Consider the following 14,325-nt stretch of genomic DNA (forward strand, 5'->3'; position numbering starts at 1 on the left):
AGAGTTTGTTTGTTTTTAAACATCTTTATTGGAGTGTAACTGCTTTACAATGGTGTGTTAGTTTCTGCTTTATAACAAAGTGAATCAGTTATACATATACATATGTCCCCATATCTCCTCCCTCTTGCATCTCCCTCCCACCCTCCCTATCCCACCCCTCTAGGTGGTCACAAGGCACTGTGCTGATCTCCCTGTGCTATGCATAGTGTTTTAAACAAACACTCCCATAATCACGCCAGCCTCCTGTTCCCATGTGTTCATCTGTAAGACACCTGCTAGAAGGGGAGCATGAGTCCCAGCAGAACCTGGGTTTGGCCAAGGTGATATTGATGGAAAGAGAAGCAAAAGCATCAGGACGAAGTTCGAGGACCCTCTGGCTGGCAGGCGACGGTGCAACGACGTTTTGCAAATTCGGAGATCATTAAAGTGATAGAGGAAGCTATGCCGGGCCGCCAGTGTGGTCAAAGCTGCCAGGTGGATACTTCAACCTGCACTCCAGTCCACAGGGCAGGGGGCATCACAGGTCACCCTGCGTTCCCCAAAAAGCCACTTAGCCTCCAACCTGCAGCCTAAGAGGGGGACACTTGGCGTGTCCAGTGTCCTTGCTTTGTAGGTGAGCAGAGGCCAGAGGTCACATGTGAAGTTAACGACACAGCCGTGACTAGCACCAAGGTCCCCTGCTCCAGGCCTGTGTGGGGTGATATTCACAGTAAAGAGCCACTGTCGGGCTTCCCTGGTGGTGCAGTGGTTGAGAGTCCACCTGCCGATGCAGGGGACACGGGTTCGTGCCCCGGTCCGGGAAGATCCCACATGCCGCGGAGCGGCTGGGCCCGTGAGCCATGGCCGCTGAGCCTGTGCGTCCGGAGCCTGTGCTCCGCAACGGGAGAGGCCACAGCAATGAGAGGCCCGCGTACTGCAAAAAAAAAAAAGAGCCACTGTCCTTGGGTACCTTGTTGGGTGCCCTGATCTGGGTTCTCACATCAGCTCTGCTGCAGAGCCGGGATGGAGTTCTATGCTATGCAAAGCAGCATAAGGACGCAGCTCCAAGATGGAGTTCTCGACAGTCCAAAGTGGTCACCCATGCAGGGCGCTGAGCACAGGGCCAGGCGCAGGTCATCTTAGCGATCGTCATTAGCGATCTGAGCTGAGAGCCTCAGGCAAGATAAGTCACCGCGTGGTGACACCCTGCTACCCACAGAGTGTTGCCTCGGCTAAATCATGTCCCCTCTCTGAACCTCAGTTTCCCCATCTACTGGGTTGGCCAAAAAGTTCGTTCAGGTTTTTCCGTAAGATGTTAGAAGAGGAGGGAGAATCCCCAGCCTCACCCACCTCATAGGATTACTGGCAGGATCAACCAAGATCTGTATGGTCGCTAAACACCACCTTCCCCTTCCTGGTGAGCCAGAACGGAAAAGCGGCTGGTGATGGTGAGTAAGGGTCCTCTTCCACCAAGGGACAGAAGTGGATTCACGTGGGTGGGGGCACCCGTCCGACACTGGTCAGGTGCCTGGATGGGACAGGCAGATACATCAGAAACAGTCCTTGGACTCACTTCAGCTTTTCAGCCCCGCAGGGCAGGTGCTTTCCCAAAGGGGAGGCATCTCTGGGGCTTCAGCAGCCTGTGTCAGGCTGAGTTAAATTCTGTAAATTAAATTCTGTCTGTTTCCTGATCAGTGGAGATGGTCCTGAGAAGTGTGTGTGTGTGTGTGTGTGTGTGTGTGTGACTTTTTATGTTATTCAGAGAGAGGATTTTCTTAAATGCCAATACAGGGGTTAAAAAATGGAAGAAAGGGGACTTCCCTGGTGGTGCAGTGGTTAAGAATCCACCTGCCAATGCAAGGAACACGGGTTCGAGCCCTGGTCCGGGAAGATCCCACATGCCATGGAGCAACTAAGCCCGTGCACCACAACTACTGAGCCTGCGCTCTAGAGCCTGCGAACCACAACTACTGAAGCCTGCGTGCCTAGAGCCCATGCTCTGCAACAAGAGAAGCCACCGCAATGAGAAGCCCATGCACCGCATCGAAGAGTAGCCCCCGTGCGCCACAACTAGAGAAAATCCGCATGCAGCAACAAAGACTCAGTGCAGCCAAATAAGTAAATAAATAAATTTTAAAAAATTTTTAAAAAGGAAGAAAGAAATAGAATCTATACGAAAAAATAAAACTAATAAATGAGTTTAGAAAAAAAAAAGGGGGAAGAAAGGATAAGTTAAGGAGAAGAGGGTAGTAGGCGAAGGAGGTTATCCCTCTAATAAATCGGAGGGAGTGTTTTCCTGCCACCAGCATTTTCTGGTGCTAAGAGCTTCACACACATGATCTCATCAACTCCCTGCAGCCCCTGCAAGAGGTCCCGCTTCTTCCTCCCCTGTTATAGGCTTCATCACTCCCCAGGTTCACACTTTTAGGACCCAGGTGGCCTCCCTTTGTAGCCCACACTCCTAATCTTCACGCCCTCTGCTCTCTGTGCAGAATTTCCTTCTATAAACCCTGAGAAAGGTCCTAAATCAGCGGACCTGAGAAGTGAGTGTCAGGGGGTACTGCTTGGTTTCTTAGAGCCACGGGTTTGTTTTTAAATCTCTGAGTCCACTCCCCGAAGAAACTAAAATGCAAACAAGAAATAAGTAACAAAACTACTTCTCTAGCCTTGGGGTTTTTCTCCTGGGAAAGGCTTTGGGGGAAACAGGAGAGTTCAATCCAAAGGAAAAAAAAAAAAAGCTTTTCAAATCACGATTTAGCCACCACGCAGTGGTTAAGAATCCACCTGCCAATTCAGGGGACACAGGTTCGAGCTGTGGACCGGGAAAATCCCACATGCTACAGAGCAACTAAGCCCGTGAGGCACACCTGCTGAGCCTGCTACTAGAGCCCGCGAGCCACAACTACTGAGCCCACGTGCTGCAACTACTGAAGCCCGCATGCCTAGAGTCCGTGCTCCACAAGAGAAGCCACCGCAGTGAGAAGCCCGCGCACCGCAACGAAGAGTGGCCCACGCTCGCCGTAACTAGAGAAATCCCACGCGCAGCAACAAAGACCCAACACAGACATAAATAAATAAATAAAATAAAGATAGGGATCCGGCCAAAGTTACTAAACCAGGAGCAGCGATTAGCAAATTGGTTCTATTGTGAAGGATAGTCATTTGTTTTCTTTAGTATTTTGGCATCTGAAGAAGAAATATGACAACATTTCGGGTGACAGGAGAGGGAGGTGTAGCTCCCTAAAAACTGAGAGACTCGAGAGGTCACACACCCCGTGTAATCTAAAAACGTCACCTTCCCCTGCAATTATGGCTGAGGGCATTGGTACAAGGTCATGATTCCTTACCCCAGAGGAACCAATCAATGCTCAGAGACAGGAAGAGAATTGCAACCCTCACCTCTAAGAACAGATTCTGTTCTCTGTTATTCTTTAACTACAAACATTAACTAATAAATAACAACAAATACACCTCCCATTATAATGAGCACCTTGCATTCAGGATCTCATTTACCCCTCACAGCATCCCTACAAGGGAAGTACTATTCTTATCCTGTTTCACAGACCAGGCATGAGAATCCAACCAGGCGTTGAGAATCCAATGCCCAGAGAGGGGAAGTGAATTTCCCAAAGTCACACAGCTTTGGAGGTAGATAGAATCCAGCCCTGCTCTGCCTGGCTCCAAAGCCTAGATTGATAAGAGGTGGAGGTGAGCAGACTATTGATTCAATTGATTAACAGGCTACCGTCTTGGATGGGGGGAATCAGAAGCCTGAAAGAGACCCAGGGAGGGTCAGCAGTTCTGAGACTTATCACCTGTCAGAACATCTAGGTCTCTGGAAAATTTTCAGCGAATACTGAAAAGCCTAAAGTAAGCCTAAAATAAAAGCCTTTAGAGTAAGCCTAAAATATCTACAACCACTTGATCCTAGAATCGAGCAGGTATGCAGCCTCAGGGGCCACCGATTTGAGAACAGCTTCCAGTAGGAAAACACATTTGAGAAAAGTCTGTGAATTTCAGTTCTCCCCCAGTTCAGAAAAGGTTCAGATACCACAAGTCCCAGGGTCCTCCAGGACTGCTGACCTAGAAAGGGGCACTTCCTCGGTGCCTGTCGCATTGCAGGTGCTTGATTAACACCTGGGGAGCCAAGCCAAGCTTTTGATAGGGTTGACCTGTGCGGGGGCCCAGCCCGAACGGTTCCAGATTGGCCCCTGCCTCGAAGAAATGTAAGAGGAGCGGGTCCCCCGCCTCCAATGGAAAACTTACTCTGCTGTCTCAAAGGCCTATAGGGCTCATATGTTCCGAGCCTGTCTCACTTGAGTCATCCCTGTAGAAACTGCCGAAGTCAAGTGTCCCACACGCCTGAGGTCCTGGTCCCCTGCCACCTTTGCAGATGGAATTCTACCCTCCTTCCCCTCTATTCTTTCTGTGCTGGGAATTTGCGTTCTTCAACCATCACTCGTTCACCGGCGGGTAAGTACTGGGCACCTGCCAGGCATGGTGCTGACTGCCATAGATACGGGCCAAACAGTGCAGGAATGGTCCTGCCCACGCAGGGTTTACAGTCTCATGGGGAAGCAAGTAAGATCATGGAGGACTGTAAGGGCACGACCAGGAGAATCACCACAAAGGACAAGCGCTTGAAGAGCCAGTAACAGAGGCCCCGGTCTGGGTCTGCAAGGGAAAGCTTTCTCAGGAGTATCTCTGCTGAGACGGAGGGAGTGTGATTTCATCAGGCGAAGGTGCCAGGGCAGGAAGGAGGAGGAATAGTGTTGGAGACAGACGGAGCAGGAGATACAGAAGCCTGGAATCGGGAGGAGACAGAACCTCTCCAAGAACCCCACAGTCGGCCTGGCCCTGAGAAAACAGTGAGGTGGGTGTGGGGCAGCAGACAGGGATGGAGACTGAGGCAGGGCCATGAGATGCTTAAGGGAGTCAAAGCTCCTTCTTGGAGCTATGGAGGGACAGCTACAGCGTGGGAGCCGAGAGCACATGCTACAGTCCGGCCGCCTGGGGTGGGATCTTGGCTGTGCCACCTACAAGCAGAGCGGTTAACCCGAGCCTTAGTTTCCCCAGCCCCAGCAGCCCACCGGGGCGATTAAATGCACTCACACAGGTAGATTGCTTAGGCTGGCATACATGAAGCAGGCAACCGGGAGGAGCTGCCGTGATTGCTAGAGCAGCAGTGCTGACGGTCCCTGCCTTGGGGACCAGGGATCTTATGCAACACTTTCCCCTGATGTCGAGCTGTTATGTGATGGGCACCTCTTCCACCTGTTGCCCTGGCTCTGCCGGCTGAGGGCCTCCACCCGGGCTAGTCCAGGGCAGGGCCATTGCAGCATCCAGACTGAAAGGCAGTGGTGTAACTCAGGAGGAGGCGTCCTCCTCCCCATTGGAGCCATACACCACCCTGGGGATAGCGGCTCCCTTCCAAGGCTGCCCCAGAGCTTCCTGCCAGCTTTGGAAATCTGGTTGCAAACGTCGGAGCAGAATCGACTGAGCCCCAAGGATGATTTGCTCCCTAAAAAGAAGCAACCTCTCCTCTGTCCAGACCGAAAAGCAAAAATGGCTGTAGATACAGAATCAGAGAATCTGGGGATTCAAGCCCTGGTGCCATCACAAGGAAAATCTTTAATGGTTTGTATTTGACTCTTGGGACCTCAACTTCCCAGTTTTGAAAACATGCCAACCTCATGGGGCTCCTGCAAAGACTGAATAATGAGAATGCTTGGGAGAGCTCGTAGGTTGTGTGGAGAGCAGTAGCAGTAGCAGTCTCGAGGGCCACTTCCTGCTAAGGTACAGCGACACAGAAAGGTCAAGGGGCAGGGAGAGGGTCTGAGGGATGGCCCAGCCCTTGGGACGCCCCCACACACCGGAATCTCAGTTTACAGTCTCATGAAGTGTAAGCAGGTCGGCCTCACTGATGGATCAAGTTTTGTGCCAACAATTAATGTAGGTCATTTTTTTTTTTTTTTTTTTTTTGCGGTACGCGGGCCTCTCACTGTTGTGGCCTCTCCCGTTGCGGAGCACAGGCTCCGGACGCGCAGGCTCAGCGGCCATGGCTCACGGGCCCAGCCGCTCCGCGGCATGTGGGATCTTCCCGGACCGGGGCACGAACCTGCGTCCCCTGCATCGGCAAGCGGACTCTCAACCACTGCGCCACCAGGGAAGCCCAATCTAGGTCATTTTGGAGTTTGAAACTAAGACCCCTATGGGCAGCACAGTGTATTGGTTGGAGCACAGGATCTGGAGGCGCTAGATTCTGCATTTCCTGTGTGACCTTGAGCAACTTTCCTCGCCTCTCTGAGCCTTGGTTTTCTTGAGGATTCAGTGGGGATGGTTAGAATGCCTTCCTCATAGTTTTGGTGAGGTTTCAATTCACTAATACATAAACAATGCAAATCATGAAAGAATGTTTCATTTATTCATTTAACATTGGTTGCACTTTCCATGATGTATCAAGCCTTGTGCTAAGGGCTTTACCTAAGATCAAGTTCAAGCCACTGTTATCTCTCACATGGACCATTGCACCAGCCTCCTAACCCATCTGGCTGCCCCTGTCATGTCCCTCCAGTCCACTGTGCACAGAGAAACTGCAGGGAGCGTGTAAAATGTTCACAGGCTTCCCTAGTGTCCAGATTATGATTTCTAAGTATATTTCCTACTAAAAGGAACCAAGACCCCTTGGAGAAATGGCTGACTCCAGGGCTGGGGCAGAAATGGAAACACAGAAGGCACCACGTGAATGGGCTTCCCTGCCAAAGAAAAGATATTTGGGGCCGAAAAAAGATGACAACTGCAGTGGATTGAAATACATCAAATATATTTTCGAAATCATGAGGTCATAATGTTACTGAAAACAAACACAAAAACGACCTCATTGACACATTGGAAGGTTGCCATGGCACCACTTATTACTTTGGAAACTGACTTACAAAATAAGGGGTGTAATCAAGCATTTATCCTGCCTTTCCTATAGGAAAAGACCCTGTATATTTCAAGGTTACCAAACGGTGGGTGAAAGTTTTAAGTTATAGCTAATAAACGCAGAAGGATTGGTAGAGGTAGAAAACCACCATCCACAATCAGCAATGAAATAAAATGTTTTAGGCTCCGACCATCAGTGGCTTGTAAAACCATCTGGTGAAAGGTTGATGGGGATTTTCGCAGTGGAGATCAGGCTGCCATCCCCAAACTCTGTGATGAGTCAACATCACTAAAAGTGGGATGACTATGGAGAGGGTGTGGAGAAAAGGGAACCCTCTTGCACTGTTGGTGGGAATGTAAACTGATACAGGTACTATGGAGAACAGTGTGGAGGTTCCTTAAAAAACTAAAAATAGAACTACCATATGACCCAGCAACCCCACTACTGGGCATATACCCAGAGAAAACCATAATTCAAAAAGACACATGCACCCCAATGTTCATTGCAGCACTATTTACAATAGCCAGGTCACGGAAGCAACCTAAATGCCCATCGACAGACGAACAGATAAAGAAGATGTGGTACATATATACAGTGGAATATTAGTCATAAAAAGGAACGAAATTGGGTCATTTGTAGAGACACGGATGGACCTAGAGACTATCATATAGAGTGAAGTCAGTCAGAAAGAGAAAAACAAATATCGTATATTAACACATATATGTGGAATCTAGAAAAATGGTACAGATGAACTGGTTTACAAGGCAGAAATAGAGACGCAGATGTAGAGAACAAATATATGGACACCAAGGGAGGAAAGCTGGAGCGGGGGGGATGAATTGCGAGATTGAGACTGACATATATACACTAATATGTATAAAATAGATAACTAATAAGAACATGCTCTATAAAAAAAATAAATAAAATAAAAATTTTAAAAAAAAGTGGGATGACTAGACATTCTGTTCTAGTCATGTGACATGACACAATGCACTGGATTTGGACCTGAGTTGATTCAAACCTCTAGACTTAATACTTATTAAGAGGGACAGAGGATGAGCTCCCTGGTGGCCTAGTGGTTGGATTCTGGGCTTTCACTACCATGGCCTGGGCTCAATCCCTGGTCGAGGAACTGAAATCCCGCAAGCCGCATAGTGCGGCCAAAAAAAAAAAAAAAGAGGGACAGAGGAACGCGCTAAAAGACACTTGGAGGAAGCTCAATCAGCCAAATCCAGGATGGGGAGAATTCTACAGGACAAATGACTCCATTTCTTCAATAAGTAACTGGCATTTAATAATGGTGAAAAAAAATAAATAATGGTGGTGATTATTGTAGATTAAAAGAGACAATAGGACGTTTTGTGGGTCCCAGTTTGAACAAAACAACCTCGAAGACACCTCTGAGACAACTGGAAGACACTGAGCATGAGCTGGATACTAGATTAAGGAAAGAGCATTAATTGTGCTGGAGGTACGGGACTTCCCTGGTGGTCCAGTGGGTAAGACTCTGCGCTCCCAATGCAGGGGGCCTGGGTTTGATCCCTGGTCGGGGAACTAGATCCCACTTGCATGCTGCAACTAAGAGTCCGTATGCCCCAACTAAGAAGCCCGCATGCTGCAACTAAAAGATGCCGCATGCCACAACTAAAAAGATCCTGTGTGCTGCAGCTAAGACCCAGCACAGCCTAAATAAATAAATAAATAATGGTGCTGGAGGTAGATAATCATGGCAATGGCTTTTTAAAAATGTCCTTATAGGGCTACCCTGGTGGCACGGTGGTTAAGAATCCGCCTGCCAATGCAGGGGACACCGGTTCGAGCCCTGGTCTGCGAAGATCCCACATGCCATGGAGCAACTAAGCCTGTGCACCACAACTACTGAGCCTGCGCTCTAGAGCCCACGAGCCACGACTACTGAAGCCCGCACGCCTAGAGCCCGTTGCTCCATGACAAGAGAAGCCACCGCAATGAGAAGACCGTGCACCGCAACAAAGAGTAGTCCCCGCTCGAGGAAACTAGAGAAAGCCTGCGCACAGCAACGAAGACCCAACGCAGCCACAAATAAATAAATAAATAAATTTTAGAAGTCCTCATCTCTTTTAGAGATATGTACTAAGTATTTATCTGGCTCTGAGATTTGCTTGAAAATACTCCAGAAAAACAGAACTCGAGCTACTGATATGCACACTGAAGTATTCAGGGGGAAAGGCACTGATGTTTGCAATTTATAAGAAATGTGTAATTCCCTGATCGGGGAACTAAGATCCTGCATGCCGCGTGGTGTGGCCAAAAAGAAAAAAAAAAGAAATGTGTAAAAAGTGTAGGTAGAGGGCTTCCCTGGTGGCGCAGTGGTTGAGAGTCCACCTGCTGATGCAGGGGACACGGGTTCGTGCCCCGGTCCGGGAAGATCCCACATGCCGCGGAGCGGCTGGGCCCGTGAGCCATGGCCACTGAGCCTGCGCGTCCAGAGCCTGTGCTCCGCAACGGGAGAGGCCACAACAGCTAGAGGCCCGCGTACCGCAAAAAAAAAAAAAAAGTGTAGGTAGAGAAACAGACATGTGACCAAGCAAATAGAGTAAATCGGGTTTTTAAAAAATTTTTTTAAAATTAATTTATTTTTGGCTGTGTTGGATCTCTGTTTTTGTGCGTGGGCTTCCTCTAGTTGCGGCGAGTGGGGGCTACTCTTCGTTGCAGTGCTCGGGCTTCTCATTGCGGTGGCTTCTCTTGTTGTGGAGCACGGGCTCTAGGCACGCGGGCTTCAGTAGTTGTGGCTCGCGGCCTCTAGAGCACAGGCGCAGTAGTTGTGGTGCAGGGGCTTAGTTGCTCCGCGTCATGTGAGATCTTCCCGGACCAGGGCTCGAACCCGTGTCCCCTGCACTGGCAGGCGGATTCTTAGCCACTGAGCCACCAGGGAAGTCCTGAGTAAATTGTTAATGGCAGAATCTAAGTGGTGGGTTTATGGGTGCTTGCTGTAAAATTCTTTCAACGTTGTTGTATGTCTGAAAATGTTCATAATAAAATGTTGGGAGGAAAAATACAGGGGAAAAGGTGTATGTGTGACTAGGAGAAACTAGAAGAGCAGAAAGTCGATAGTTATTGAAGGTGGGTGGTGAATATGTAGCAGCTTGTTGTGCTATTCACTCTACCTCTGAATGTGTTTTTCAAAAAGGTTAATTTTCTATACTAAAAAGTTTAAAAACACATAAAGCAAGATGTAAGGCACCCAGCCTGCTGGTTAGAACCTCAGTACCAGTAGTTAATACTTACTAATACTATGTGTCAGGTTCTGTACTGAGCATTTTCTTTCATTTTTTTTTTCTTTTCTTTTTTTTTAATTGAAGTGTAGTTGATTTACAATGTTGTGTTAGTTTCCGGTGTACAGCAAAGTGAATTGGTTATATATATATATATAAACTGATTATATATAATCAGTTTATATATATATATACAGACATAAAGGAAGGGATGTCAATTATATAATTATATAAGGATGTCAATTATATAATCAGTTATATATATATTCTTTTTTATTAAAGGTTATTACAAGATACTGAATATACTTCCCTGTGCTATACAGTAGGCCCTTGTTCTTTATTTATTCTCTATATAGTACACATCCCAAACTCTTAATTTATCCCTCCCCCACCTTTCCCCTTTGGTAACCATGTTTTCTATGTCTGTGAGCCTATTCGTTTTGTAAATAAGTTCACTTCTATCATTTTTTTAGATTCCACATATAAGTGATATCATATGATATTTGTCTTCATCTGACTTACTTCACTTAGTTTTAAAATCTCTAGGTCCATCCGTGTTGCTGCAGATGGCATTATTTCACTCTTTTTATAGGTACCACATCTTTTATTTTTTAATAGAGCTTTATTGGAGTATAACTGCTTCACAATACTGTGTTAGTTTCTGTTGTACACCAAAGTGAATCAGCCATATGCATACACATGTCCCCATGTCCCCTCCCTCTTGTGTCTCCCTCCCTCCCACCCTCCCTATCCCACCCCTCCAGGCGGTCACAAAGCACCCAGCTGATATCCCTGTGCTATGCGGCTGCTTCCCACTAGCTAACTATTTACAATAGCCAGGACATGGAACCAACCTAAATGTACCACATCTTCTTTATCCAACCTTTGTCAGTGAACATTTAGGTTGCTTCCATGTCTTAGCTATTGTAAATAGTGCTGCTTCAAACATTGGGGTGCATGGATCTTTTCGAATTAGAGTTTTCATCTTTTCTGGATATATGCCTTGTACTGGGCATTTTCTAATCATGACCTCACTCTGCCCTGTGAGATCAGTGTCACCAGAAGCCATATTTTATTGAGGAAGAAACTCAGGGTTAGAGAAGTTAAGCTCGCCCAAGGGGACTTCCCCAGTGGCACAGTGGTTAAGAATCCGCCTGCCAATGCAGGAGCCACGGGTTCGAGCCCTGGTCCGGGAAGATCCCACATGCCGCAGAGCAACTAAGCCTGTGTGCCACAACTACTGAGCCTGCATGCCACAACTACTGAGCACACATGCCACAACTACTGAAGCCCATGCTCCGCAACAAGAGAAGTCACCACAATGAGAAGCCCGCTCGCTGCAACTAGAGAAAGCCTGTGCACAGCAACGAAGACCCAAGCCAAAAAACAAAAAAAACTCACCCAAGGTCATGCTGGCAGTGAGCAGCTGAACTGAACTTGCACTGCTTCCCATGGTCCACGTGGCCCTGGTGATCTGGCCACAGTGGTCCCCTTCAGTCCCAGAGGCGTTGGCCCATGTTCTGGAATGCTCTTCCCTTCCCTGCCTCCTTCCGCCTCCTGGCATGGTTATCTCTTGCTCCTTTATTTTTGTCTTTGGCTCCAGCGTTCCCCCGCTAGACTTGCCCTGACCCCCTATGGGTCTGTCTTATTCTCTATGACACATCCCTTCCCTTGTCAATTATCACCTGCTGAAATGATACCATATTTTCACTCATACTCTCATCCATCTGCCCCAGTGGCATGTAAGCTTCCTGAGGACAAGGACCAGCTTTGTCTTGCTCTCCGCTCCCCAGTGCAGTGCCTCACACACGGAAGGATTGGTAAGTACCTCTTGGACGCATGGATACCCGCACCTGGCTCAGGTGTGTCTGGTCGCCCAGCCCTCCTGCCTCCCAGCCCAGTCCTCCTGCCCCAAAGGTGTGAGTGCCAAGTTGAGGCGCGGGGCAACCACCTGGACAGGCACCCTTCTCCCCCTCCCTGTGATATAAGGGACTGCAGGAGATAGAACACCTAGAATGCCCAGCATCTGCTCTGCGCCCTCCCGGCACTCATCACAGCGTGCAGTTGTGTGTGAGGTCACTGTTACGTGCATACCTGTCTCCCCGCCTTGAAAGTCAATTCTGGGAGGGTAGCCGGGGCCTGAAACCCAAGTCTACCCAGGTTTAATCTTTCCCCACCCACCCCTTTCCTAGCAAGCAGGCATCTGAAAAAATGACTCTGGAAATAGGGCTCTTCGGTAGATCCGGTGTAGACACAGCGGGAGGAACGTAAGCAGTTCTTCGAGAAACCAATGAAATTGTTGAATAATAATGAAGGCTAAATTTGTTGCACACTTACTACCTACCAGGCATTATGCTGCGTAGTTTACATTTGTCATCCCTTTAAAGGTCTGCAAAAACTCTACGAAGGATGCACTCCTGCCTTGCGAATGGAGACGAGGTGCAGAGCGGGAGTCTGTTGCCCAAGGTCACATCATCAAGTGGCAGGTCGGGGACCCGAGGTGGGCTGTCCAGCTGCTGTGTGTGCGTGTGTGTGTGTGTGTGCACGCGCACATGTGCTTTCTCCATCCCTCCTCCTATACCCAGCTCCACCCAAAGCTGAGTCAGCGCAATCATCTGTTAGCAGGTCTCCCTGTTCCACTCCACCCAGAGCACTGGGAGCCTGAGCTCCGTATACTCCACACTCACACACACACACACACAGCCTTTGAACGCTGCTCAGGAGTTCAAGCCTGGAATCTTATCCTTCCACGATCCTGCCTCCCAGGATTCTTGAAAGGAAGGGAGGAAGGCATTAAATTGTTCCATGCTTCTCAAGAGGCGGCTGTGCAGTACAAAACACAGTCCCCATCCTTGTCAAATCCCAAAGTCACATCCTGGAGGGTCCCACTGCCCGTGAGCCCAGGAAAGGCTCTGACAAGTCCTGCTGGAAAGGGTCTGGGTTCCCCACAGGCAGCCCAATGTTTCCTGAACTGCTTGGAACCAGAGGAGTTTTTCCATGTTGCACCGGTTATTCCACAGCAGGAGGGCTCCGAAAGCCCCACTTTATTGGGAGTGTGGAAATAAGAGAGCACAGCTTTCCTTATAACAGAGTGGAGGAAGCCTGCTAAGAGAGGTGTTTCCAACAACAGATTATTCTAGTTAGTACTGGAGCCTGCGACTGATTTACTTCTAAATAGAAAGGAGGGTGCATTCAAGGTTTCCCTCTAATATCACTGCCACTCATGATTTAATTTGATTTGAACAGGTGGCGCTTTAGTGAGTCCAACAGGACTGGCACAAAACCCCGCAAGAATGTGCTTGTTTTCCTGGGGCCCCAGCACAGGTCGGGGTGGCTAAATGTGTGCTGGGTGCCCCAGGGGGGCAGAGAGTGGGACTTCTGATGTGGGAGTGACCTGGGTGGAGGCTCTGACATTTGTCATCTGACTGACCTGAGCCTGTCACCAAAATTCTCCAAACCTTGGTTTCCTGCTGTGAAGAGGAGTAAATAATATCTCCTTACCAGGAGTGTCCTTGTGGGTGAACACCTGGCACATGCCAACCACTCAGTAATCCATACCTCGGTTTCCTTGCTGTACCCAGCAGCCCTGGGTCCCTAGAATAATGGAACATAGACTATCTTCCTGGAGAACCATCTTACTCTATGGTAATAAGCTTACTGTTATAATAACAAAGAGATCTATTAAAACAGAATGTGAACTGTACATGATGTTTCCAGATAAAATGCAAGATTTCTGACCATGCTTCCAGGCTTCCCCAAGGAACAGATAACACTCTCCTCCGAAGTAAGATCCCTGAGTCAAAATACGGAGGAAGCTTTAGAATAAGGTATCCCAACGTTTCTATGGGGATAAGACTTTGAGGAAACTCCATTTCAAAAGATTAAAATGTTTATTTCCCCATAAAGATCAAGTATCTTGGAATTCCTTGGTGGTGCAGTGGTTAAGAATCCACCTGCCAATGCAGGAGCCACAGGTTCGAGCCCTGGTTCGGGAAGATCCCACATGCCGCAGAGCAACTATGCTTGTGTGCCACAACTACTGAGCCTGAGCTCTAGAGCCCACGAGCCACAACTACTGAGCCCATGTACCACAACTACTGAAGCCTGTGTGCCTAGAGCCCGTGCTCCACAACAAGATAAGCCACCACAATGAGAAGCCCGCTC

The 14,325-nt window shown here is 48.5% G+C and overlaps 1 protein-coding gene across 5 annotated transcripts in view; it reads right to left on the minus strand.

The window, feature by feature from the left end:
* ACACB (acetyl-CoA carboxylase beta) overlaps positions 1–14,325 on the minus strand; it is a 141,439-nt gene that overhangs the window by 105,123 nt on the left and 21,991 nt on the right. The window lies entirely within an intron of this gene.

Source organism: Delphinapterus leucas, chromosome 14 (genome assembly GCF_059928025.1).
Source record: "Delphinapterus leucas isolate spDelLeu-1000000601 "Yukka" chromosome 14, BTC_Dleu_Yukka2, whole genome shotgun sequence".
Lineage (NCBI taxonomy): Eukaryota > Metazoa > Chordata > Mammalia > Artiodactyla > Monodontidae > Delphinapterus > Delphinapterus leucas.